A 25771-nucleotide genomic window follows, 5' to 3' on the forward strand; every position below is an offset into this window, starting at 1 on the left:
GTTAAGAACCACTGTAATAACAGACTACTCTTTACCTTGTCCTGAATGGAGATGCACTTTGAAAAATGGAAGGCTTTGGAAGACATAATACGTTTGATGCTGATTGGTTCCTCTGAATTTTGTAACCGAAAAAAAAAAATGTCCATTTTAAAGGCAATGTGCCAAAATCAGAATTTGCTATTAAATAAAAAATATCGACGAGAAAATACATAAATTTGCCAGTGATATGCTGCTAAATCTGTTTTATTTGCAGGTGAGTGACCTTAGTAAATGAAAAATAATTAAATGCAAACTCAGCAGCAAATGTTACACTATTAAACACCGAGGAATGCCATGCCTAATTCTCAAAAGCTATAGCACAGAGGGTCATAACCTAACCTTCAGGACTGGACCATCACCTGCAGCTAGAGAATTTTGGGGCATATAAGCAAGGAATAGCGATATTTATCGCAAAATGCGTTTAGCGCTTTTTTTTTATCGCTGCCTATCGCTGGATATGTTAGCTGAGAAAACATGCTATTAGCAAAATTTTTCTCCATTGTGCTAAAATATCCAGCGATAGCGGCGAAATGCGTGAATATCGCTGGAAATCCAGCGATATTCACACATTAACGCCAATGGGGACTTAACCTGACAATCCACCTCCCATTGGATAAACAGGAAAGTCATGTTTTTAGCAGGCGTTAGATTATAGCGATAATCGCGCTAAGCGCGATTTTTTTATCGCTTTGCCTGCCTTGCTAATAGGCGATGGCTGTGTTAGCGACTGCTTTCAGTCGCTATGAGTTTGGGTACGCCCACTTTGCATGTCATTAGCGATAAATATCGCTGACATTCAAAGTGGGTCCCAAACCGGTTGCTTTCGCCTGAAAGCTGTTGCTAACTGCTGTTAGTGACAGCTTGCTGATAGGGCAATAAAAATATTGCCGCTTTAGCGGCAAAAAGTGCCGCTAAAGCGGCGATATGGCCCTTGCTAATATGCCCCTTTGTTCCTCACTTTCAAAAAGCTATATGATAGGATAAAGGTCCATGATATTAAATCTGTCTCAAAGATCCAAAATGAACACTTGATAATTATGATAAGTTTCCATACAACAGAGTCCCAAACATCAGTAAAGATGGTTCTGTGTCATGAACGACACATGCATGACAGATGTCTGGAAAAATGCCACTCTCCATCTGCTTTGTAATTCCTTAACTACCACTTTTCACACAAGCTGTAGGTTCAGCAGCAGATTGGTAAGAGACAAAGGAGGATATGTACAAGGAAGTAGCAGAGCATGGCGTTGGCCTCCTTGGCATAACGCTGCACACTGCCACTTCTGAAGCGCAAGGCTGCACCATATTTACAAGAATTTGGTGCAACCTTGTGTTTCCCCCTGTGTTGGCACTAAGTTTAGCAACTTAGTGCCAACGCAGGCACCCTTGCATCATAGTGCAAGGGTGTCTGCATGCAGGGGAGGATTGTTTATGTGTGGGAAGGTGTCCCTTCCTTCACAGAAACAATACTAAATTGCCATTCTGTCACTTTCATGCGTGCTGCTTCATGCAGCACACATGAAAGTGACAAAATTTCATTTTTATTAAAGGTGTGCTTATGTACAGGAAGGGACACCTACCTTCCTGTACATAAACAAACCATGGCATTTTGCTTTTTCCATGTGTGCTGCACAAGGCATGAGGATATATAATGCATTTCTCCTTGTTTCGCCAACTTAAGACCAGGATATACCTGGTCTTAATTTTGGTGCTTCCTCCTATGTACGCCACCCTTTTACATAGGGGGCAGCGTCAAAATTTAGGGTGTTGCGGTGGAACACTCACACCCACCTCTTTCACACTAACCATAGCGTGAAAGAGGGCCTTATGTACAAGGCAGTATTAAGCCATGTTAAGTGGCTTAACACTGCCTTGTACATAAGGCGCAGCTCCTATCACCACCACAACGTCGGTAAAAGTGATGTTGTGGGTGCGATAGGGGCTTGTACATATGCCCCAAAGACTTTCAGATGTAAACGTGGTTTGAGAGCAGAATAAGTAGTTCTTTCTTGGGGGCTTGTTCACTGGTAAAGTTAAGAAAGACCTGTCAGATGATCGGGCCTACCACATAATCTTCACTGTTGAGTAATCTTGTTATACAAGTCAAAGCCAAGCAAACTTCTCCAAGTCGACATGACATCTTCGTTAACCAGATAACATTTAAACAGAGGTTAGGGCAGGAATTATTAATGGACCTAAGAAAAAGTAGTAGATCTGAAGTAATTTAAACATTCTTCATGTAAATCGTTTCTCTTAGAGGCAATTTGAAAGATTCTCTGTAAACCTATACATAGTTATGCAATTAGCACATGGCTTGCATCTGTTATTGGTTTTCTACCACCGCAATGTATTCTGTGAAATTATAAAACAACACTGTATTCTAAATTGGTCTTCAAGCTCCACACAACATATGCGAATTAGGACTGTGATAATTAGTGTTTCATGCGCAGACTGTTATCAATATAACAGAGCATTTATGGAACACACATCACAAACTGATTAGTTGCTTGGCTTGCTGCTGAAATATTCTGATGATCAGATGCATGGTAGCTGCTGATCCTTCAGAGAAGTAGATATGAAAAGGAAGGGAAAAGAAGGGGAGTTGCCAGTCTAACATCATGTGTACCTTGCTCAACCAGCGCTTTAATGTTCATGAATTGGGCCCTAACTAACTGATAACCTGACCACTGAACACTGAACAGAGTACTGCATCAGGGAAGGATAACCTAAATGCACACTGCGTGACTACTGCAGGAGACCATTTAGAAGTGCTACACCAGAATCCCAAAGGATCAAGACGATGCTGCCCTGAGTGATGTGGTGGCCCTCTCATTATTAGCACTGTGCTTAAATGGTATGCTTCCTTCCTCTCTGATAGAGCCCAAATGATCAAAACAGCGAACAGTCTTTCATCTCCTTTGGCAGTAGGTCAAGGTGTTCCTCAAGGATCTATACTTGCACCCACATTGTTCAATCTCTATTTAGAACCACTGGGAAATCTCCTAGGTAAATCCGGGATCCACTATCATCTCTATGCAGATGACACTCAAATCTACCTCAAGGTTGCCTCCACTCACGATCTCGCCATCCTAAGCTCTACGCTCGACTCCATTCAAAACTGGATGTCAACTCATCAACTGATTCTGAATCCCTCCAAAACTGAATTCCTCCTCTCCTCCTCACTTTCTCCTCCCCCGGTTCAATCATGGATGGATCAGATGAATCTACTTAACAATAAACCCATCATTGTCGACAGTGCAAAATCCCTTGGTGTCATACTCTACAAAAAACTCAGTATAATCTCCCACATCAATTCCATTGCAAAGTCTGATCGATACCAACTGTGCCTTCTTTGGGGAATTTGTCGCTTCTTCCCGGAGCAATACCATAAAACCCTGGTCCAATCGTTGGTCCTCTCCAGACTGGACTACTGCAATTCTCTTCTTACTGGCCTCCACAAATCCCACCTGTCCCCCCTTAAATCGGTTCTCCATTCAGCAGCTCATTTCATTTATGGGGCCAAAAGAAGCGACCACATCACACCCATGTTATCCACCCTCCGCTGGCTTCCAATTGAGGCTAGAGCTATCTACAAGACTGCCTGTATCACCCACAAAGCCTTGCAATCCTCCTCTCCTTGCTACCTGGCGAATAAACTGAAGCTCTCTTGGGGTTCTAGACCATCACGTAATGCGGAAATTTACTGCTTGAACCTCCCACTTTCAAGAAGGAAAGATCGATGGCCCAATCCTTTTCAGGCAACGCGGTGAGAATCTGGAACTCACTTCCGCCTCAGCTCCGGACCACCACCTCCTCCCAGTCCTTCAAAACTGACCTCAAAGTTCTCCTTCAAAGACACTTCCAAATTTAATTCATGCCCTCTCTATTATCTGAAGGAAGACCTTCCATTACAGAAAATTCTATTCTCCATGACTATGGAAGTGCCTTCCCAGTGTGTTCTTGTGGTTGGAGTGTTTGCCATTTATTGCAATATTATCCTTCTACCTGTGTTTAGTACTCTTTTGTAACATGCACACGTCACGTTTCTCTTGCAACGCACTGTTTGCTACCTCTTACATTTTGTTTGCTTTGGATACTTGAACAAGTGCCATCATTGCCTACGTGACGTTTGTTCTTGTGCTTTAGTGTCTGCCATTTATTGCAGTATTATACCTCTACTGGTACTTTGTACGCTTTCGTAACTTGCACTCATGTCACTTTTTCCTCCTGTAACGTACCGTTTGCTACCTCTTGTATTTTGTTTGCTCACAATTGTCACTTTTGCCTCATGTAACTTAACGTTTGCTTTTGTAGTTTGTTCACTTGTAATTTTCTCCTCATGTATCATTACTGTTCCTATTGTGAAGCGCTCTGACACCTTCGGGTAAAGTCTGCACTATATAAAAACGCATAAATAAATAAATAAATCATTTGGATAGATGGTATGTGTGCACCCTGTTCTGTAGCTCAGTCCTATGTAGATAGGTTGAAGTAGAATGTAAAATACAAATAGACATACAGTTGTTTGATGAGTATAGGAGGCACAGTAAACAATGGGGTTTCTGGAGAATAGTTTTCTCTTTCCTTGTTCAAGAAGAACAGGAGGGACATTGTGCAGCAAATGCTGGTAAATGTAAAATATTCCCAGGAGGCAAGCAGCCCCGTCTCTGCTTGTCAAATACCCAAATAATTTGCACTCACAACTGGGAAATTGGCAGTTTTTTCTGTTGAATTCATGTCACTAAAACAGACTTCCTCATTATGCTTGTAAGAAAACAGTTTTTTTTCAGGTTTCCCTGTATTTGTTCCCCCATTTGGACTACTAGCTGCTGTTTTTTTCAACTCTGAGAGTGCACTGAGGCTTCTAACCAGACCACAGTGCCAGTGTTCTAAATTCTTACAAAAGGTATGTCGAATTGGTTATCCCCAATTGGCAAATTCTGACTAACGTATAACTCCCTAGTATATGGTACCCAGTGTGCTAAAGGCATGTATCTCAGAGTGTCCACCTAGAGCTCAGGCACTAATCATGTCACCCTAGGTGTACCAAGGTACCAAACGGTTGCCAGCCTGCCACTGCAGACTGAGAAGGCAGTGTCATACTGGTAGTTCAACTTTGCCATTCAAACGAATGGCAAAGCCACCACTTTGTCACTATTGTATGTAATTCTCCCCCAAGGAAGGCCTAGAGAGCCCTATGGCAGGGAACTTTATGTTGTTAAGTAGGACACATATATAGTTATGTCTTAGCAGCAAAACCTCCAAGTTAGTAGCTCCATTGGCTCTTAGAGGGTTACAGGCTGGCATCTAAGCCTGGCTAAATTCTGAATGGGACTACCTAACTGGGTACTGTAAGGTATCGAATTAATCATGCTATTAAACGTAACCTGATTCTCAGGTCAAGATTTATGTCATTATTAAAGTTAGGCAATTGTTAGGAAGTTGCCACTGTGTGCTCCAGTGATCCAGTGGCCTCAAACGGGCTGGGACCCCCAGGCAGCTTTCTGCCTGCCTGGAGAGTCATGTTAATGACTCCCAGGCTTAAATTCAAATACAGCCTGCCACAGGGTGAGGTGTCACCTCTCCTTCACAGGAAGCCACTCTAGGTGTTAGCCCTAAAGGCGAGCTTTAAAGAGGAAGATGTTTTTGATTGGCAAAAGGTGATAACACCATCGAGGAGCTGCCCTTTGTTTAGGTAGACATGCTGGAGACAGAGACAGGGAGGTAAGACTACTGCACAAGCTGTTTATTTCATGGGGTGGTGGTCCCCAAGTAGCCACACCTCTAGTCTGGGTGACTGAGCTCCTACATCTAAGGAAGGGTCCCTTCATTTTGAGAGTAGCCAGAATGTTGCTCTCTGGGATTGCCAGATGCCACACATGACTAGAAAGTCACTACCCAGAGGGAGGTGACTTGGTAATCCATTAGATAGGGACTGTGTGGTTGCCTCAGGGCCATTTAATGGGATAATTAGGGTACCTATAGCACCCTGGACTTTGAGACAAAGCAGGATTTTGAAAGAGTACTGAAGACGGACTGGCCTGCAGTCCTTGGAACTTCTCCAAGAGAGACTGTACCATGTGCTGGACTGCACCTACTGCACTTTGGGCTAGCAAAGTTTGGACTATGACTCCTTGCTCAGGAAAATGTTGATCCCCAGACCAAAGCAGTGACTTGAAGGATCAGATTGCTGATCTAATGGAACCATCTCCAGGGACAAAAAGCATAAGTAGCCCAAACTAATAAGTTGCTAGCCATGAGAGAAGATTCACTGCTAGCTGCCGCTGGGCGCCTCGGGAGACCGGTCTTCATTGGCCAAGTACTGCACGTGAGTCTGCTGGACCTGGGAGTGTCATCAAAGTCTTGTTTGGTCGCTCGAGAGGGACACCAGCCACCACTAAAGGATTTCACCTCAACCAATGTCCCGGGAGACCATAAACCTAGCCGCCGATGGCCTTCTAGCATCAGAAAGGGGACCTTGTGGGACCCCGATCTCTGTGGCCAAAGTCACCCCACATCACCTGTGTACCAAGGAACCACTACAAATGCAGCCCCATCAATTGCACAGCAACCAAAGCATCCCTGCTATTCATCCTGCATCCCCAGCATCATGACTACTCTACTATAGTCTATGGTTGTTCTGCTGTGAAGGCTGGAACTGGACTGGAAAATTTTACAGTGGCAGATAACTGTCCAAATCCACCCCATTGGCCCCCTAGACCTCTATCCAGCTAGATGTGGTCCCCCAAGCAGGGCTGGAGTAACCAAACTAACTTTCACAAACATTTCAAAAGTTTACAAAGTTTTGGTTGACCAATGCTCATTTGCAGTTGCAATTAAAAGGGATAAGATTGTTGAAAAGTCATATCTTCAGAAAACTGTGGTTGATTTTGCTCATCGTACACAAAAAATGTTAATAAAAACACAGATTTGTTGGGCCGTGGCCTGGCACGCAGCTGAGATGGCAGCTCATTGCTGAGCTCCGGCTAGCCTCTGGTGCATTTCCGACATTGAGGCTGGCCGGGCACCTCAAAACTATGTGAGGTGTGGCAGAGACAGCCAAGAGGGGAGGGCATGACTTGCAGTGTTCGGGGCCCACAGCATATGAGCATCAGACGAATATGCGGTGGCTCGAACACAGAGCAGACACAGTGATCACAAAAAAGATGTTGCTTGCATGGGAATCAACAGGTGCGCTGATCAAGTCTGGATGGTGATAACGACTACGAAACAAAATGGAGGCACAAACACTCTAAATGGATGTGGAATGGAGGGTGCATAGAACACTGTATGTGCATTTTGGCCACACATTTGAGCACCATACCACTTCTAAACATGAAGTCTCTGCAGCTACCCAGGCTCCTAAAATGGCGCAGCGGCAAAAAATGATGGATGTCTTTATAAGGAATGCCAAATATGAATCCCATAGAATAAACTCTCTCAAATAGAAAGTATGGGCACTCATCCTACCCCCTATCTGCCCCAGACACCCAAATGGAATGATGTAACACCCATCCTTGCCCACCTGCAGCGGTGAAGGGCAGAAGGCTTAGACTGATGGTGAATTCACTCGTATAAAGAGTATATTGACCAATGTAATGAAATGGGAATGGTGAAAAGGTGAAATATGAAATGACAATATGACCGGGGCCTGATTTCCCAAGCACTATCAGACCCCACACCAGTCAAGCAGCTTAAATAGTTGGAAAGTATGCATACAACAAGTTGCTCCACGAGACAAGACCAGGTATTGGCGTGTTTCATGTGCATCTCAGAGACCACTCTTCCACGCGAGAGGTTCTAGCTGGCTCCAGCTAGCACACTTTGATATTGGTAGCATCCTCCCCCACAACAAACGTTTGTGATTTCAGGATCATCGGAACGCACCTGAACTCACTGCAACACTATTCAGAATACTACCCAGTCAGCCCTGCTCTGTGCATAATAACACTGTCTCACAAAGTACCCACCATGGCTGACCCCTAAGACAACAGTATGAAAGAAAAGAAAACCAAGGCAAAACTCAAACGCTTAAAACAGGATCCACTGCTCCCGATTTTGCCAGTGAAAGACAAACCAGAATCTGCATCTACTCTGGATATTATCCGCTAAAAGCTGAACACAGAACATGACATAGCCCAAAGTACCAAAAAAAATGATCTCTTGCAAATTGAGGTGGCAGGCATCAGCAAAGAGCTTGAGGACCAGACCATAGGAATATCAAACTTGGATTTCAGAATCAGTACCATTGAAGACTACAATAACGCACAATCCTAATGGCTTCTGATCAATAATTCTGAATCGCAGATGGTTGCAATCCCCCTGCCCCCGGAAGTCTTCAGGTTAAGGTTAGGTTTTATATTCAGTGCCACTGCCTGATTTAAAGGTGAATTAAAGGTGTTTATCCTGGTCCCCCACTGCTAACAGACTGAACAGAACATGGGTCATATTGATATGTTACACTACTTGCTATAATGCTATTAATGTTGTCAATTCTATTGGGCGAGCAGATGGTGATTCATGGTTGCCCATGATGTTTCACTACTTTACTTAAATTGTACAACTCAGTATGCTGTGTGTAACCACAGTTTGTGGACTGACCCCCGAATATTTTACCGAGCAAGGTGGATGTTATGAGGTGGACAGATGTAGCCCCTTGGTGTTCTAAGATGTTTCACCATCTAACTCAACTTAGATTTCTTTATATATAGGGATCTACTGTATGATTTAAATGTGTTCATAGTTTGCCCATACTTGGGTAACTCAGCATACGTTAAAGATGTCCATATGTGGTCCCCCTTGTTGGGAATAACTTTGTTCGAGCAGCAACACTGTACTTCTGTTACACTAACTCTAAACCCCTATAGTTCTACAAACAGTATAGAGTGGGTCCACAGCTAATCTATTTTCTAGGTTATAATCACTAATCTCACTTGCCTTTACACAGTTGTGCCCCTGGCTACTATATGAGTACCGACCTCTGAAACTGGTATACATCTACACAAGATTCACTCTCCACAACTCCCTCTTCAGACTACTTACGGGTGACCGCTAGCACTTAACGCTCAGTGCCTCTGCACTTATAAATACTTCCACCATTTGAATCTACTGCTCTACCAACCCGATCAAGCCGTCATGGCTACGCAGTCTCACAGTCCTGCACTATCTATGGCCCACTGCTCTGACAACGATGGGTGACCTTTCCATGTAACTAAGAGTGGCCACCACTCAAATTAAACTGATACCTACTTCTGATTGCCTCAAGCACTAAAGGGCTGCACCTTTGGCCAGTCCCCAACACAGTCTTCCCTTATGTACCTCATATTTTACAGATTCCCCCTGGTGGAAAGTGAGGCAAGGTCCCTGGATTGGGACCCCATAGCCTCCCACTGCGATATATGCCTGTTGCTGGTCTTCGTTTTCTTTCTTGCCTTCTCTGTCTCCTGCTCTGCCAGACAGTTATCTCTGTCTCCTTCCAAACCAGTGAAATACTCTATCATGCAATGTTTATTTATTTATTTATTACGACGTTTTATATAGCACTAGCCAGACCCGGAGGTATTGGAGCGCGTCACAACCATTCAAATGCAAGGCCAAACAAACATTCACAGTAAGTACAGTGCAGATATCAGCACAGGTGTCAAGAGTCTTGAGACAATATCAGGTATACACTGTGCGTATTGGAGGGAAAGTCAGCAGTGTCGATACGTACTCGTAGTACCTTATCAGGATGACCGTACTCTGGTTATCCCACTCCCATCGGTGGGTTTTGTCAATAGCTCTTCTCCTGCCCTTTTGTTAGGGACCGGTCAAGGAAAAGATTTTTGAGTTGCTCTTTGAATTTTGCAAAGGAGGAGATAGTTCTTATATGAGGGGGAATAGTGTTCCAGATTTTGGGCACGTTTCCCGCGAAGGATCGGGCTGCGGTTTTTTGTTTGTGTGCTTTCATTGGGATGAGTAGTAGAGTGTTTGAGCTCCAGAGGGACCTGGTTTGTCCGGCTTTTTTTAGTTTAGAGGCCAAGTATTCGGGTTTGCCTGTGTGAAGGGCTTTGTGGGTGAGGCAGGCTGTTCTGAAACTGGCACACATTTCAACTGGGAGCCATTTTAGTTGTCTGAGTGCGGGTGAGATATGGTCAAATTTCTTCACTCCTGTGACCATTCTAGCTGCTGTGTTTAGTGTTGTTTTAAGGGGGGCCAGGTGCGCCTTTGCTGAGCGTGACAGTGTTGCTATCCCATAATCTAATCTTGATAGCACCAGTGATTGGGTAACTTGTTTAAGGTCCTTGGCTGGGATGAAAGGTTTTATTTTGTTCAATAGCTTTAAGTTCAGGAAGGCGCTCTTTGCCAAGATCTTAATGTGTTTGGTCATGTTCAGTTTCGGGTCTAAAGTGATGCCTAATGATTTTACAGAATCCGCCAGGGTGATGTTTCCGTCGAGTGTATCGATTGCAGATAACCATGCTGTAATTTGAGGGTTCTCTTCTTTGTTTGAGATGAGGAGTATTTCAGTCTTGTCTTGATTGAGTTTTAGGTGGTTCCATTATAGCCAGTGTTGGACTTCTCTGAGCGTGTCATTGAGTCTCTGAATGTCGTCAATGGATGTGGTTTCCAGGTAGATCTGTTTGTCATCGGCATAAAGGTGAAAGGGGATGTTAGCTTTTCTGAGTAAGGTTGTGAGTGGTTCCATGTAAATGTTAAAGAGTTGTGGGGAGAGCACTGATCCTTGGGGGACTCCCTTGCTAACTTGATGTAGGTCAGACGAGCAGTTTTTGATTTTTATTCTTTGAGTGCAGTTGTGGAGGAAGGAGGAGAACCATTGTAAGACCACCTCATCTAGACCTGCCCTTTGTTGAAGAGCCTTAATGAGGAGGATGTGATCAACCTTGTCAAAAGCTGCTGATAAATCTAGGAGGATGAGAAGGCAGCATTTGTCCGCATCCAATGATTTGTGCATGTCATCAATGACGTTGAGGATCGCGGTTTCCATGCTACATCCTTTTCTAAAGCCCGATTGGTTGGTGTCAAGTAGGTTGATGCTATCCAGGTGTTGGGTAAGTTGCAAGAGCATGCATCTTTCTAGGGTTTTGGCTAGAAGAGGTAGGTTTGAGACTGGTTTGTAGTTGTTTAGATCTTTATTGTCTAGGTCTGTTTTTTTTAGCAGTGGCGTGACTTGCCCCTGTTTAAGGCATTCCGGGATGATGCCGGATTGCTGTGAACTGTTAATAATCTTGCACCACAGCGGGGCAAGGGAGAGTTTAAGCTTTTTGGTCAATTGAGGCGGCAGAGGATCTAGAGCGTGTGAGGTAGGCTTAGATGTGGAGATCAGGTTGACTATCTCGTCTACATGTATAGGGCTGAAAGATTTCCACGATGTTGAAGGAGGTTTGTATGGGGCGTCCTTGATCTCGGGCTGGGGGATCTTGCTGAGGGTATTGATGATGATCTCAAGTGAAAGTTCGATCTTGTTGATTTTTTCCTCAAAGAAGATTGCAAAGTTATCACATAATTCTTTGGAAGCTTGCATTGCGGAGGTAGCAGGCTTGGAGGTTTGTTGTCTAATGATGCTAAAGAGTTCTCTAGGCCTGTTTTTTGCATTATCCAGTGCAGTGCAAAAAAAATGAGGATTTTTCGTTCTCAATGTGTTTTTTGTACTTCCCACGAGCTTCTTTGAGGTGTTCGCGGTGTGTGACTGAGGGGGTTGTGTCTCCATATTCTCTCTGTAGCTCTTAGTTGTCTCCTTTCTGAGTTAATGTCGGAGTTAAACCAAGATCTGGATGGAGTACTCCTGCTTTTTTTTAATTTTAGAGGTGCTATTTGATTGAGGATGGATGTCATCTTTGAGGTGTAGTGCGAGGTAAGTTCCGTTGTTGAAAGGTGATCAGAGAAGCTAGGGAGGAGTGCACGCATCTTTGTGTCCAGGTCTGTTAAAGGAATCTGAGTTAGATTTCTGGACCATTTGGGGGGTCTAGCAAGGGGGGCTGGAGAAGAGTTTTTTGGTTGATGTGAAATAGGATGTTGTGATGGTCGGACCAGTCTACGGGGAGGATGTGGTCAATCGTCACTGCGTCATTTTGAGCGATAATGGCATCCAAGGTTGCCCCATTCTTGTGCGTTTCTTCGGAGCAGAATTGAGTCAAATTGGTGTCCAGAAGAAGGTTGTTGAGGGTTAGAATTAGTGGATTGTTTGCCTCATTCCAGTGTACGTTGAGGTCACCGAGAATTAGGTTATTTGCATCGCCGAGTGAGCAGTGGGCAATCATATCTGACAGGTGTTCCCCGAAAGTGGACGTGTTGCCTCGGGATGGTATAGGAGATGGCAGAGAATTGTTCTGTTGTCATTAGTCTTGATGTTGGCGGTGAGACATTCGATGGAGCTGTACTTGAAGGAGTCGTTTTCTGAGATGGCAATTGTATTCATATGTATGATTGCTATGCCTCTGCCTCTTTGGTCATTCCTGTCCTTGTCATTTCTGTCCTTGTTGATGATAGTGAAGCCTGGGGCACCAACATGTCTAGGATTGGTGTGGGGAATTTGTTTAGCCAAGTCTCAGTTATAAACGCAATGTCTATGTCATGCGAGTGGATGGTTTCCGCAAGTTCTGTTGCGTGTTTGACTGCTGATCTACAATTTATGAGCATGCATTTGGTAGTGCATTCCCCTTTGGTGTGCTTCTTTGTGGGGGAGGCTCTGGGAATGGGAGTGAGGAGGGCCGGAGGTCTTGGAGTATTCGAGGAGCGGTGGTCTCTTCCGAAACTGGTGATCACTTGAATCTTAGCTGTAGGGGTATCTGTGAGCGGAGTGTTGTAGATTAGACATAGCTCCTTCGTCTCCTTAGAGGAAATGACTGCTTTGGTTCTTCTAGGTCTCTGACTTCTATGTTCTAGGTCAGTTTTTCTGGGTCTTTTTGTTAGGATCACATGGGTGAGTGGGGGTTCCCTGGGTCTCTGCATTTGATATTCAGTATCAGCTTCTCTGGATCTTTGTGACAGTGATGCATGGTTGGTTGGGGGTTCACTGGGTCTCTGGATTTGATACTTATTATTGGTTTCTTTCTGTCTATGTTTCAAGCTCGGCAAGGTGGGTGGCAGCTCATTTAGGTGTAGTGATTTGTTCGATCTAGGGTGGGTGGAGCTAGTCGAAGAGACTGAGGCGGAGGCAATCTAGTCTTATGGGCCGATTCAAGGTTGGTTAAAATTTCGCTCAGGCCCAGGGTTATCAGTTCTAGTTGGCTTTCTTGGAGGACTAGCCGCTGTTCCATGTTAACTGAGGATAGGTTAGAGGTCGCTTGGCCAGTAGTGTCTTGGGAGGGGGAGGTTTGGTCAGGTGTGTCCGGGAGGAGGATGGGCCCATCTGTGTTGAGGGGCCTGTTGATGTAGGAGCTGACCCTATTAGGGATCATAAGTACGGGGAGCAGTTGGTGGGGTTGGGTTTTTGTCATCCTGTTGTTCACAGCATGAGTGGAGTGGCTAGGGGACTTTGTATGTGTTTGGGAGCCATTCCTGGTTTGTAGGTTGGGTAGATCGGGAGGAGGAGGGTATGACTCAGCGGGAGGTAGTTGCTCTTGGGTTGAGGGAGCACGAGTGCGGGTGATGGTTCGTGAAGGGAGGGAGGTTGTTCTGGTTGATGGCGAGGAGAAGGATGATCGTTTCTCCAAATCTGGTTGGTTGGTTAGAGGTGCGGAGTAGGGCGAGAGGGGACGTGGCATGTGAACGGGGGCGATCTTCAGTGAGGGGAAGAGAGAGTCAAAGGTTTCTAGATTCTCATTGCTTGATTGGATCAGCACTGTGCCGTTCGTGTAGATGGTTATAGAGGTGTTGCTGTTTCGCGTCGAAAGGTTGGTAGTTGTGGTTGTCAGTTTGCAGCTGTGCAGGGTGGTCGTAGTTTTGGTGATAGGTAGCTGTGATTTCATCATGGTGATCCAGTTGTCTGGTCTTTTTGTATGGAAGATTAGATCCATTTTAATTTGCCCTTTGGAAGAGCAGTGGTAAATGTCCACGAAAAGGGTTTCGGGGTGTTCTCTGATTAGTCTATGTTTAAGGTTTCTTTTCGCTTTGGGTGAGAGGTTCGGGGGGAAGTTGATCCCATATGAGTTCGTGCCATGCGGTTTCAGGTAGGTCGGTGAGGGAGTACTTCGGGCGTAAGGGATGTTGGGGGCCATTTCTCTTTGTTTCTTGTGTGTAGGAGAGGTGTAGGGTGGGGGCTTCCTGAGCTACTGATTGCTCCCTTACCTTGCAGCCGGGCTGTGGATTTTCAGATCCAGGCGGTGAGTGGTCAGACAGATGCTAATCCGTACATTTTTGTTGCAGAAATCGTGTTCGGTCTGGTCCTGGAGGTAAGATGCTCAGCATGTGGGTCAATGCTTCCTTGGCGAAGGTGGCTTAGTTCCAGCTCACTATTCATTTGGGGCGGTCCTGTGCGTACTGCCTTTCTTGTGGTGAGTGGTTGAAGGACCCAGTAGGGCTTGTAGAGTTTATATTGTACCTGTTGTCCTCTTCATTGCACTGAGCATAAGTTCCTATTGGGCATTGATGGCCTCCTGTATGTCCACTCAGATTTAACTCATACCATATTCTGGCGCTAATGTTGTCATTAAACATAATTTCCCTTAAAACCAAAGGGCTAAATTACTCTGTCAAAAGGACCAAAATATCAAGCCCTATCCTTGATAAAGTGATGGGTTGCTGATGTGACCTGCTCTGAAACCTGTGGAAAAAAGGGCTTCTTTCCCTTAATCTCCAGAAGGTCCTGGCTATCTATCATCTCATCAGAACATGAGAAGGAGGGCATATTGCTGCTCACCAGACTCAAAAATGGGAACAATGAGCTCTAAGTAATGAACATATATACCCCTAACATGGACAACCCCCATTTCGTTGCACTCTAAACAAGAAATGATCGTCTATTCCGAGCGGCTCTCAATTACTCTTTGGGGTGACTTCAATCTCACATTGGACATTATACTTGGCTGTGCCTTCTCATTTAAATTTAGACCGGCAAAGCACATACACAAATGCTCAACCTATTTTCCATGAATAGCCTCTCATACGCATGGAGAATTCATAACCACACGGGTAGTAATTTCACATTTTTCTCCCACCCCACTCAAGCTACTCGCGCATTGACTACCTATTAATAGACAACTCCACACTACAAGCCACCACAGAGGCCACTATCCACCCTTTAGTCATTTCACACCATGCAGCTATATACATTTCTATTCTTAATTCACCATATAGGGAGAAAAAAATCATCAAGGCCAATGACTCAGAAATTTTAGATAAGGAATTGGATATTCAGGAGTTGGAGAAAGAAATTGAATTATTCTTTTCAAAGAATATGAACTACGTCACTTCCCCAGTAATCCTATGTTAAGCATTTAAATGCTCAATATGAGGCCAAATCATGAAATGAATGTCCAAGAAAAATAGGGACATTAAGGATTATTTACAACACTTAGCCTCCACAAAAAAGCAGAAGGAGGTCGCCTTTTCAGTGAGAATCACCTTCTAACCGAAATTAAGCATCTGAAGTACAACTACAACACCATAATCAGCAAGTGGGCATACCTGTGGGTACAAGCACAGAAGTCTCAGAAGTTGCTATACCTTAACAGAGCTGGAAAATCTCTGGCAGCCACCATCAAATTTAAGAAACTCAGTGGCATTGCGGCAGTGTTGGGTCAAAACTATTGACAATGTGCAGAAATCTGTTACGGCGCCATGGATATGCCATATTTGCAATACAGTACACCATGGCACAAGGATCCAAGGTGTATCAGAAATTCTGATGCATCAGTGGGAACTATGCAATAGCAAATAAGCACCAAAAGTAGTGCATCGCTGCAGTTGGCCTCACAAGTGAACCAACTCCAGCGATGCATCAAAATCCTGAGTTTTGACTGACGCAAGTAGCCTAATGTATTAGGATCAATATGAAAGACTGGAAAATGGTGGAATTGTACCGTTTGCAAACTCACATTGGTCCTAGATGTAGTGTAAGCAGTATGGCTATGTGTCATTTTACAGTGGGCATGGTCTACTTATGTGTATGTGGAGACCTGAATATGTGTAACATAGAGAGTGACAGTAATGTGAGTGAAAACAAGTATATGGTGTAATGTAATGTGGAAATACATGAATACCTACCTTATGTGTGTACTTATTTGTTGTCCTTTGGAGTACACAGACCTGGACTTGGGGACCCCTTCCTCCACAGAAAAGTGACAATCCTGGCCTGTCCCTTGCCAACAATACACAACGTCACATAGCCTTGCTGCGGAGGATGATGAGATCATTGGTGCCATGGTCCCATGTTGGACAAAGGGTCCTACAACATGATTGGAACATGCGCAGACCAACTAAAACCAGTGGGGATGTTATTAACAGACATCCTGCAGGGTGAGAAGTGACCTGAAATACCCAAATTCCTGTTTGAAAGCTACTGCATCACTTCCTATGCCTGGGTTAAGGAGGCATAGGCATTCTGATGTATTTCAAACTTTGCGAGACACATGACAGATGCGGCAAATGAGGAAAATCTTTTATATCTCACTGCATCAGGTGCAAGTAAGGGGCAGATTTACAATATGTGGCGCATCCCTGCATTTCAGCAGGGATGTGCCAGGTATTGTGCGCCGCGTCTCCGCCACCATGGAAGCGCCGTATTTACAATGCGGCACACCATGGGGCAAAAATGGCACAGATGCGTGACGCATCTGTGCCGTAAAGGTGGTGCATTGCTGGAGTTGCATCGCAAGCACGACACAGCTCCAGCAATGCTCTGGGGGGGCCCTATCTGTACAATGCTGCGTCAATCCTTACGCTTGCTTCAAGCAGGCACAGGGTTTTGATGCAGCATGGGCTCAAAAGTGACTGAGTGAAATCTTGTAGATTTCACTCAGCCACTTTTGGGAGGCGTTCCTGTGCCGGAACGCCTCCCCTCCCTATTGCAGGTACGCCTACGTCTGGCGCAGGGCTTTACAACGTGACGCATCTCCCAGATGCGTCACGTTGTAAATACCCCGCACCATGGCGCATGTTTTGCGCCGCTGCTGCGTCACAAAAGTGACGCAACAGCAGCGTAAAAGAGGCGCAAGGGGCTTGTAAATCTACCCGTAAGTTTTTTCACAAAACCCCCACACTGCATACATTGATTTATCCATTACGTAGCTAGATACCATACAGGTTTTTTTTATGCAGGCCCCGACAAACTGACCCATTTGGCCGAATGTGTACCATTGTAAATATGGAGCCAACAGAGTGCCGCAGCTGCGTCAAAAGAAATGATGCAACGATGCATCAAGCTCCTTATAAATATCCCCTTCAGTAAGCAAATCTCCCAGATGGCTCACAAAAAAACAAAACAGCAAACAGCTCGAAGTCTTTATGAACTTCTATGCAGCCCTTTTCCTCCCACAGACTAATATCAATAAGGAAGGCTGTTTAGCACTCTGAAATAGTCTGCCGATAAAAAACGATATCGAGAAATGGTTTAAATAAACCACTAGATATGGAGGAAATTGTGAAAGCGATACATTCTATCAGTTTTGGCAAAGCTCCTGGCCCATGTGGCTTCCCGATAACATTCTATAAAAAGTGACAAACCCCATTATAAAACCTTTGATGGATACCCTGGATCATTTTACTCTTATGGGTGAATATCTCAGGAATGACAGTGGAGGTCACAATCATAGTGATCCCCAAAGAAGGTAAGGGATCACACTGAACCCAAACATTATCTGTTGTTATCCTTCTTCAACACGGAGGCCAAAAGCCATGAAAAGATCCAGGCCAAAAGACTAGAATCACTCATTTTCAAGCTCATTGACTACTCCCAAACAGGATTTGTTAAAGGGAGTTGTCAGCGACAACATACCGACTTCCTGTCACATTGCAAAACAAGCATTTACAATGCAACGGTCTCGCCTCTGCAAAAGTCATAGCTATTGGCATTGTGAATGACAAAAAATGTTTTTATGTGTTGCTTTTGAAAACAGATAAATAAATGGCATTTTCATTTACAATGCCTATAGCTTAATCTCTCGCAAATGCGAGACCTATTGCATTTGCACCCACACACACAGAGCCACACACACACACATAGCCACACACACAGAGCCACACACACAGAGCCACACACACACACAGAGCCACATACACACACACAGAGCCACACACACCCACAGAGCCACACACACCCACAAAGCCACACACAGAGCCACACACAGACACAGAGCCACACACACACAGAACCACACACAGAGCCACACACACACACACAGCCACACACACAGCCACACACATAGCCACACACACACACAGCCACACACACACAGCCACACACACAGAGCCACACACACACACACACAGCCGCACACACACACATACAGAGCCACACACACATAGAGCCTCACACACACACACACATACAGAGTCACACACACACTCACAGAGCCACACACACACACAGCCACACACACACACACACACACACAGCACCACACACACACATACACAGAGCCACACACAAAGAGCCACACACACACACAGAGCCACACACACACACACACACACACACACACAGCCACACACACACAGAGCCACACACAGAGCCACACACTCATGCACAGAGCCCCAGAGTTGCCGTAAATTCCTGGTGCAAACTTCCACAAACCTCAAAATCCTTAATAGGATTTAGAAAAGCACTACATTTGACTGAAATTTGTACCACTATACAGCTCGATGATGATGCTGGTGATCAAATAGAACCCTCATCTGACTATCTTCAAGAGAGGACCAGGAGCAAAACAAAGGCCCAAGTGATTGATTCTTTTTGAAATGATAGTGATCAGTTAAACAATAGCATGGAATGCACTGCTAGGGCCGAGGGCAGACACTCTGCGACCGGACCTCGGCCATCTTTGCTCGGGGGCAGCGCTGTCTGCCCTCCCCATGGCCGGCGTGCGGGTGTTGCTGCTGACAGTCGTGCTGCTGGGGGCCGCTGCCTGGCGCCGGCTCATCTGCTGAGCACACGCTGAAATGGCGGCCAGAGATGCGGATCATGAGCAGCAACTGCCAATGGTAGCAGGGTTAGTGATGGCCACCATGCAGGAGAGCAAGGAGGCTGTACTCACAGTTCCGGAGGCTCCGAGTTGCAGTGTATAGGGCTGCAGTAAGCTCATCGTAGGTCTCAGCTGACAGCCATGCTTGGATCAGGAGCGGGAGACAACAGTCATTCTCCACGGCCTGCGTGCATCGCAGACGCTCTTCTAGGCGGGCGGTGATGGTGACGAGGTTAGCCCCGACAGGAGTCAGGCAGTGCTTTAGGGGAGCTTCCGTCAGCCCCGGCGGCAGCGGCAGACATCCAGAGAGTCCCGGCTGCCCTGGGGGTCTGTGTCCGCCCGGCACCCCGATGGTCCGCCTGCGCCCCAGAGTGCGGAGCGCCACCGGCGTTGTTCACTTCAATGAGAAAGAAGTGTGTATAACCACGCAGAAACAGGCCCAAAGGAAACACACCGGGTGTGTTTGATGCGAAGGGGAAACTGCGGCGAGAAGACGGGAGGGGGAGAGGGAAGAAGATGGCAGAGAGAGGGAAAGCGCTGCCCTTAATCCTTTAGCCCAGTCCCTTTCAAACTGGAAGCCCCGACTTCCTGCTGGCATAATAGGTTCTTTATCTTCTTTATGGGGCCATCTGGACCCATAAAGAAGATAAGAAACCTTTTACTTCAGCTGTAAGTCAAGGAACCCAATCTGATAAGTACGGGGCGAAAGGAGAATGTCACTAGGACCTCTTCTCTAATGGCTGGCCACCGTTTAGGAGGACAGCCAATGGAGAAGAGGGGCGGGGCTTAACCTAGCTAGTGATATTCTCTCTATCTCATTAAATCTCCCCAGCGAGACTGCGCAAGCGCAGCCATCGCAGACTGAGACCTAAAAAGCACAACTATCCTCATAATCAGCTGCTGCGATAGCCCTCAACGCTGTAAAGGCCTTTTCTGGAATCAGCTCTAGAAACACATGACCTAGGAGTGCCTTTTATAAAAATGACTATGGCGTTAACTGCCAATCCTGTGGTAAAAATCTGAATTAAGGGCGCACAGTCTGCTGCCTTCAGCCTTCATCATTGTACACGGTAGGGTTGCCCCTTATCATCACTACTCTTCCTATTATTCATCAACCCTTTATTACAAATGCTAAATAACTCTCCAGACATTAAAGGGTTTCATTTTGGAACCACTGCATATGCATACAATATAATTATGTTTCTTATGAAATTGTGGAACCAATACCAGTGATCACTAATATAATTCATAGTCTCCTTGGTCTCTGGGTACACCTTAAATTAAGACAAAACTGAGGTTCTACACATTAATCATTGCTAAAACAATTGCATCCACGAAACCCAATAACCATTTTAATGACCCTATACCATCGAAATGCCTGAAAGAAATCAGCCATAATATGATTCCAATATGGACAGACATTGTAAATGCCTCACTCTCACAGGGATGCCTGCCAGAATGCCTGAAGACGGGACAAATAATACCGATCATTAAAAAACCCACAGTGGACCCAACAGATCCAAACAACTACCGCCCAATAACCAACATCCCTTTTCTCGCAAAACTTATAGAGAAATGTGTACAGAATCAACTGAGTAAACACATCGACAATTACTCATTACTTGATGACTGCCAATCAGGATTCAGAGCTAATCATAGCACGGAAACAGCAATCCTTCACATTGTCGATGATGCACTGCAAGCCCTCGATCGAAATCAATCATGTCTACTCATCCTCCTAGACTTGTCAGCAGCATTTGACACAGTAAACCATGAAAAATTACTGATCAGACTTCAAGAAAGGATGGGAATGTCTGGTACGGTATTGAAATGGTTCGAATCATTTCTAAAGAACAGAACACAGAGATTCCTAGTAAACCAAACACTATCGCCTTCATGCCCAAACACATTTGGAGTACCACAAGGATCCACATTATCTCCTTCTCTGTTAACTTATACATCGAACCTCTCACAGAAATCCTACGGAATTCAAAAATATCCTATCACATGTATGCAGACGACACGCAACTTTACATCAAGATCGTCAGCCTGGAAGACATATCTACAATGAATGATGCCCTCAAAACATCGCTGAATTGGTTAACCAACAATCATCTCAAGCTCAACGCTAACAAAACCGAATTCCTACTCATCTCTCAACCAAAAAATCAATCCTTAACAAAAGAATGGTCCAAAAGGATTACAGCATTAAATTGCATCCCAACTCTAGTTGACTCGGCTAAATCCCTCGGAATCACACTGGATGAGAACCTGGATATGAAAACTCACATTAACTCCATGGCAAAAAATGCCCGTTTCCATTTGAACTACTTGAGAAAGAAGAAATATTTCCTAACAGAGACAGACCTGAAATTGGCGGTGCAATCACTGGTCATATCTAGAATCGAATATGGTTGTACTACTCTTGCTGGCCTACCAAAAATCTCTACTGCACCTTTAAAAGCATGCCTCAATGCTGCGGCAAGACTTATTACAGGATCGAGGAAATTCGACCACATCAAACCTCACCTGAAGGCCTTAAACTGGTTACCGTACGAGGCCAGAATTCAAATGAAAATGGCTTGTATCACCTACAAAGCGATCCACCATAACACACGTAAATATCTCGCCCACAAAATAGATATCACAGGAAGAAACAGACTTGTCAGGAGTGCGAATTATCTGCTCCTGAAACCACCCATCATTAAGAAGAAAAAAACATATGAAAGGACATTCTCAGGCGTAGCTCCCAAGATTTGGAACTCCCTTCCTGCAAACATTAGAAAAATTAGAAATTCAACAACATTCAAGAAAGAAATTAAGAACTTTATGTGCAAATTCCTCCCATAACCTTGTTTTGCACTACTGTATACTTGTCAGGATCGTTAGACATTCATCTCATAACCTTGTTTTGCACTACTGAATACTTGTCATGATCGTTAGACATTCATCTCAAGCTCATTTTAAAGCTCATCGCTATATGTAAAATCTATTTGTAACCTATACCTTTTGTTACCCTTTGATGTTAAGCGCTCTGATACCCATGGGTCATGTCCGCGCTATAGAAAACTGTTAATAAATAAATAAACCAACATTGCTTACCTATCCACCTTGGGGACTCCGGACTTAAATGGCAACCCCAATTCTTGAAATATCTGTGTAACTGGTTTACCAGAGATTTAACCAAATCACTACAACATAATGAAACTCAAACTTTATCTAGGTGGAGAAAAGCCAAGTCTTAAGAGATTTTCTAAAAAGCAGATGATTTGGAGTGCTCCTAAGGAAGTGAGGGAGTGAGTTCCAGAGAGAAGGGGTCAGAGAATGGAGGAGCGACCACTCGCTCTTGCTCTCCTGACTCAGGGAATGATAGCCAAGTTGAAATCAGCTGAGAGCTAGGATCATGAGGGCTTATATGGTGATATGAGGTTAAACAGGATCGGGGCTCGCCGGGAGGGCAATTTCTTATGGGCGATGCACAGGGTCTTGTCAACAGGGAGCCAGGGCAGCTTAGGAAGGAGACCAGAGGTGAAGCAGAATTTCGTGAGGGAGAATTGCAGAATGGGTGCAGCATTTTGAGCCAGCTAGATTCTTGTTCTTGTGTCATATTTGTTGGCTCCTAGGTACAGACTACAGCAGTGATCTATTTGGGACAGAATTACCGCCTGAAAAATGGTCTGTCAGGTGTGCGAGTCAAAAAGGCTCAGAATGGGTTTGAGGCTTCTCAAAGCCCAAAACAAGGGCCAGCTACAGTTTTGGCTGGAGCCTCAAAGGCCAAGGTGCTATCCATCTAGACTCCTACATTTTTGATAGATGACTTGGCCTTAGGGGGAGGGCAAAGGGAGGGAGGCCACCCATGGTCTCCCCAGGAGTGGACATGTTTGCCTAATAAGAGTATGTCTGTTTTATTAGAGTTCAGGTAATAGACAGTTGTTGCTCCCCACTCTGCAACAGCAAACATTCCTTTTCGAAGTTGGCAATGTCTTGCGTTGAGGTTTCAGAGAGTGAAGGAATGATGTGGGTATCGTCATCATACAATACCAGCGCACATCCCGAGGATTTAATGACCTGTGCCAAAGGTTGAATTCATATATTGAATATGGGTGGGGCTCAATGCCCTGGAGGCCACCATAATGTAGGGCATGAGGCCGAGAGCCATTAAGGTGGAGAGATGATCTGGAGTGTGCGCTTGGGTAGAAAAGAGCCGAACTAGGACAGAGTGGGCCCCCCTACACCAATGTCCTGCAAGCCGTTTTGGGACATGTCCAAGATATGATTTTCTTCCAGGAACTTAACCAGGATGCCCTTAATGTGTCTCTTGTTACCTTGGCTAAGAAAGGTAGAAGGGAGATGGGGCAGAAATGTTCTGACTTTGAGGCAGCCTGAGACGTTTTTTTCAGTAAGGGATGACATTAACATGCTTCAATGGCCGGACACACAGGTGGGTGCCAAAGGAAGATTAACGGTCTCTAAGCAAGGTGGGAGGAGAAAGACCTGTAACTTGAAGAAAAGATCAGGTTTAATAGGGTTGTCAGTTGTACCGGATTTCACTTGGCTACAGTGGGTTTGAAATTAAGGTAGGTACAGGAAGGGCAGCGAGTTCAGCAAGGCTTTAGGATCACTGTCCGCTGACAGCACCATGCAATCTGACCTAGCGTCTGAATCATCGGAGGGAAAGTCATAGTGGGAAAGACTTGAGATCCTCAAAATTATGATTACCCCGGTGATCAACTTTGTCACATCCATGCTTCCCATGAAATTATCACCTATCTTCTTTAACAACATTGCCATATTAACTTGAGTTTCCTGCGGAATGGCATAAAAGCCAGAATTGCTTATAAAACCCTTAGATTAGATTTCACACAAGATGGCTGCAAACTACCAAACTGGAACCTCTACAAATCAACCCACTGGCCACTACCAGATTCAATTACTCACCCTCGATGGCTAGATATAGAGCGAACACTATGCAACCCCTACCACATCACTTCCACCATCACCATGTCAGGACATATGGTAACACGCTCTGAACAAATATTTACAGAGACTATCAAAGCACTGAAACTATTGGATAAACACATCAAGCCCCATTTCTAATTCAATGTTAACTTCCTTATGGCATAATCTGAAAATTAAAGCAGAAATGATCACTAAACCGGGATTATCATGAACTAGCAAAGGACTAGGTTAAATCAAAGGTCTGTATAGTGACAACTCCACTCCCCGCTCTTTTGCAGAACTCCAATATTTATTTAACTTGACGTTTATACTTTTCTGACACTTAATGCTAAATTATTTAAATTAGGCAGATTTGACCACCCTCGCATTATATCACACCTAGTGGAATGGCACTCAGCCAGACATATGGCCTCAAAAATATACAATGGCTAACCAGCTCCACCCTAACATCACCAAAACCAATACTAGCGAAATGGGCTAAATGACAACATGGATTCTCATTCAAGAGAAAACTGGACAAAAATCTGTGATACAGTGGTGAGAAATAAGGTTGTCTGTTCACTCATGCAATCAAAACTTTTCACTAAGAACCTACTTCACTGGACACTGATGATGCTACATAAACTAAAATTGTATGACGATGATAAGTGTTGGAACTTCAATCTCCCCACAGGCACAGCATAAAATAAGTTCTTTAATTGTACCCACCTTAACTTATTTTGGTCAGTAACTGAAGATCAGCTATCAAAGATATTTAAAATGAGATAGTCTTTAATTTCCCGATAATCGCCCTAGATCCGTGGGCCTCACCGACCACTTTACATCTTAACACCAATGACATGCCACTCCCGGATCTCCTTCTCACCATTGCCACCAAGATTATCCTTACAGAATGGAAATCATTGAAAGCCATACACTGTCACTTTTGGTGGGCATGGATCACATACCTCAGAATTCTGCCTAGGAGGTACCGACAGGTAATCCCAAGATATTGCAGAAATTATGGCCGACATTAGATACATTTATGTAAAACACCTGTATCTCCGGTCACCCATTACCACGTCTCAGCCTCGCCAATTACAACACACATATAGGGCCTTATTATGAGTATAGAAGTCCTCAGGACTGCCCTACTCGTGATGGCGGTCTGACCACCACCACCCCTGTGGGTCTGCCTGCCATATTTGGAATGTGATGGTCGGACTGCCATGAGACTGCTGGCTCTGCCGGGATCAAGGATCCCACTGCGCTGGTGGTCTTCAACTGACCTCACAATGCTGGCAGTGCCAATGCCGGCACCGCCGAGAATATCATGACCTACATATCCACCGCTCTTTTCATGGTTGTGAGCTCACCATGGAAAGATTGATGGACGTGAAGTATGGTTCTGGGCCGGGGGGTGCAGGTGGAGGGGCACATGTTGTGTCCCGCTGGAAGTGCAACCCGTTGCTGAATGGTGTGGCATGCACTACATTGTGCATGCCACACCAAGCAAGAATGTCCTGCAGGCACTGTCACGTCAGCGGTCTGCTGTTAAGGCTCTTCTATGAGCCTTATACAGCCGCCGCCATTAGACAGCTGCAGCACCGCCTGCCCTGGATTACACTCATAATCCTGTAGGACCACCAAAATCGTAATAAGTCCATTAGTGTTCACTGAGACTGTATTGCGTTAACATTGACTGGATCCTCCCCGCACTTGTTTAATGCTCT

The 25771-nt window shown here is 44.9% G+C and overlaps 1 long non-coding RNA gene and 1 pseudogene across 2 annotated transcripts in view; one reads left to right on the forward strand and one right to left on the reverse strand.

The window, feature by feature from the left end:
- Window positions 1-22894, forward strand: part of LOC144819116 (ubiquitin carboxyl-terminal hydrolase 22-A pseudogene) — a 96435-nt pseudogene extending 73541 nt beyond the window's left edge.
- The window catches only part of LOC144819515 (uncharacterized), a 509138-nt gene that overhangs the window by 287840 nt on the left and 195527 nt on the right, over window positions 1-25771 (reverse strand). The window lies entirely within an intron of this gene.

Source organism: Lissotriton helveticus, chromosome 2_1, assembly GCF_964261635.1.
Source record: "Lissotriton helveticus chromosome 2_1, aLisHel1.1, whole genome shotgun sequence".
Lineage (NCBI taxonomy): Eukaryota > Metazoa > Chordata > Amphibia > Caudata > Salamandridae > Lissotriton > Lissotriton helveticus.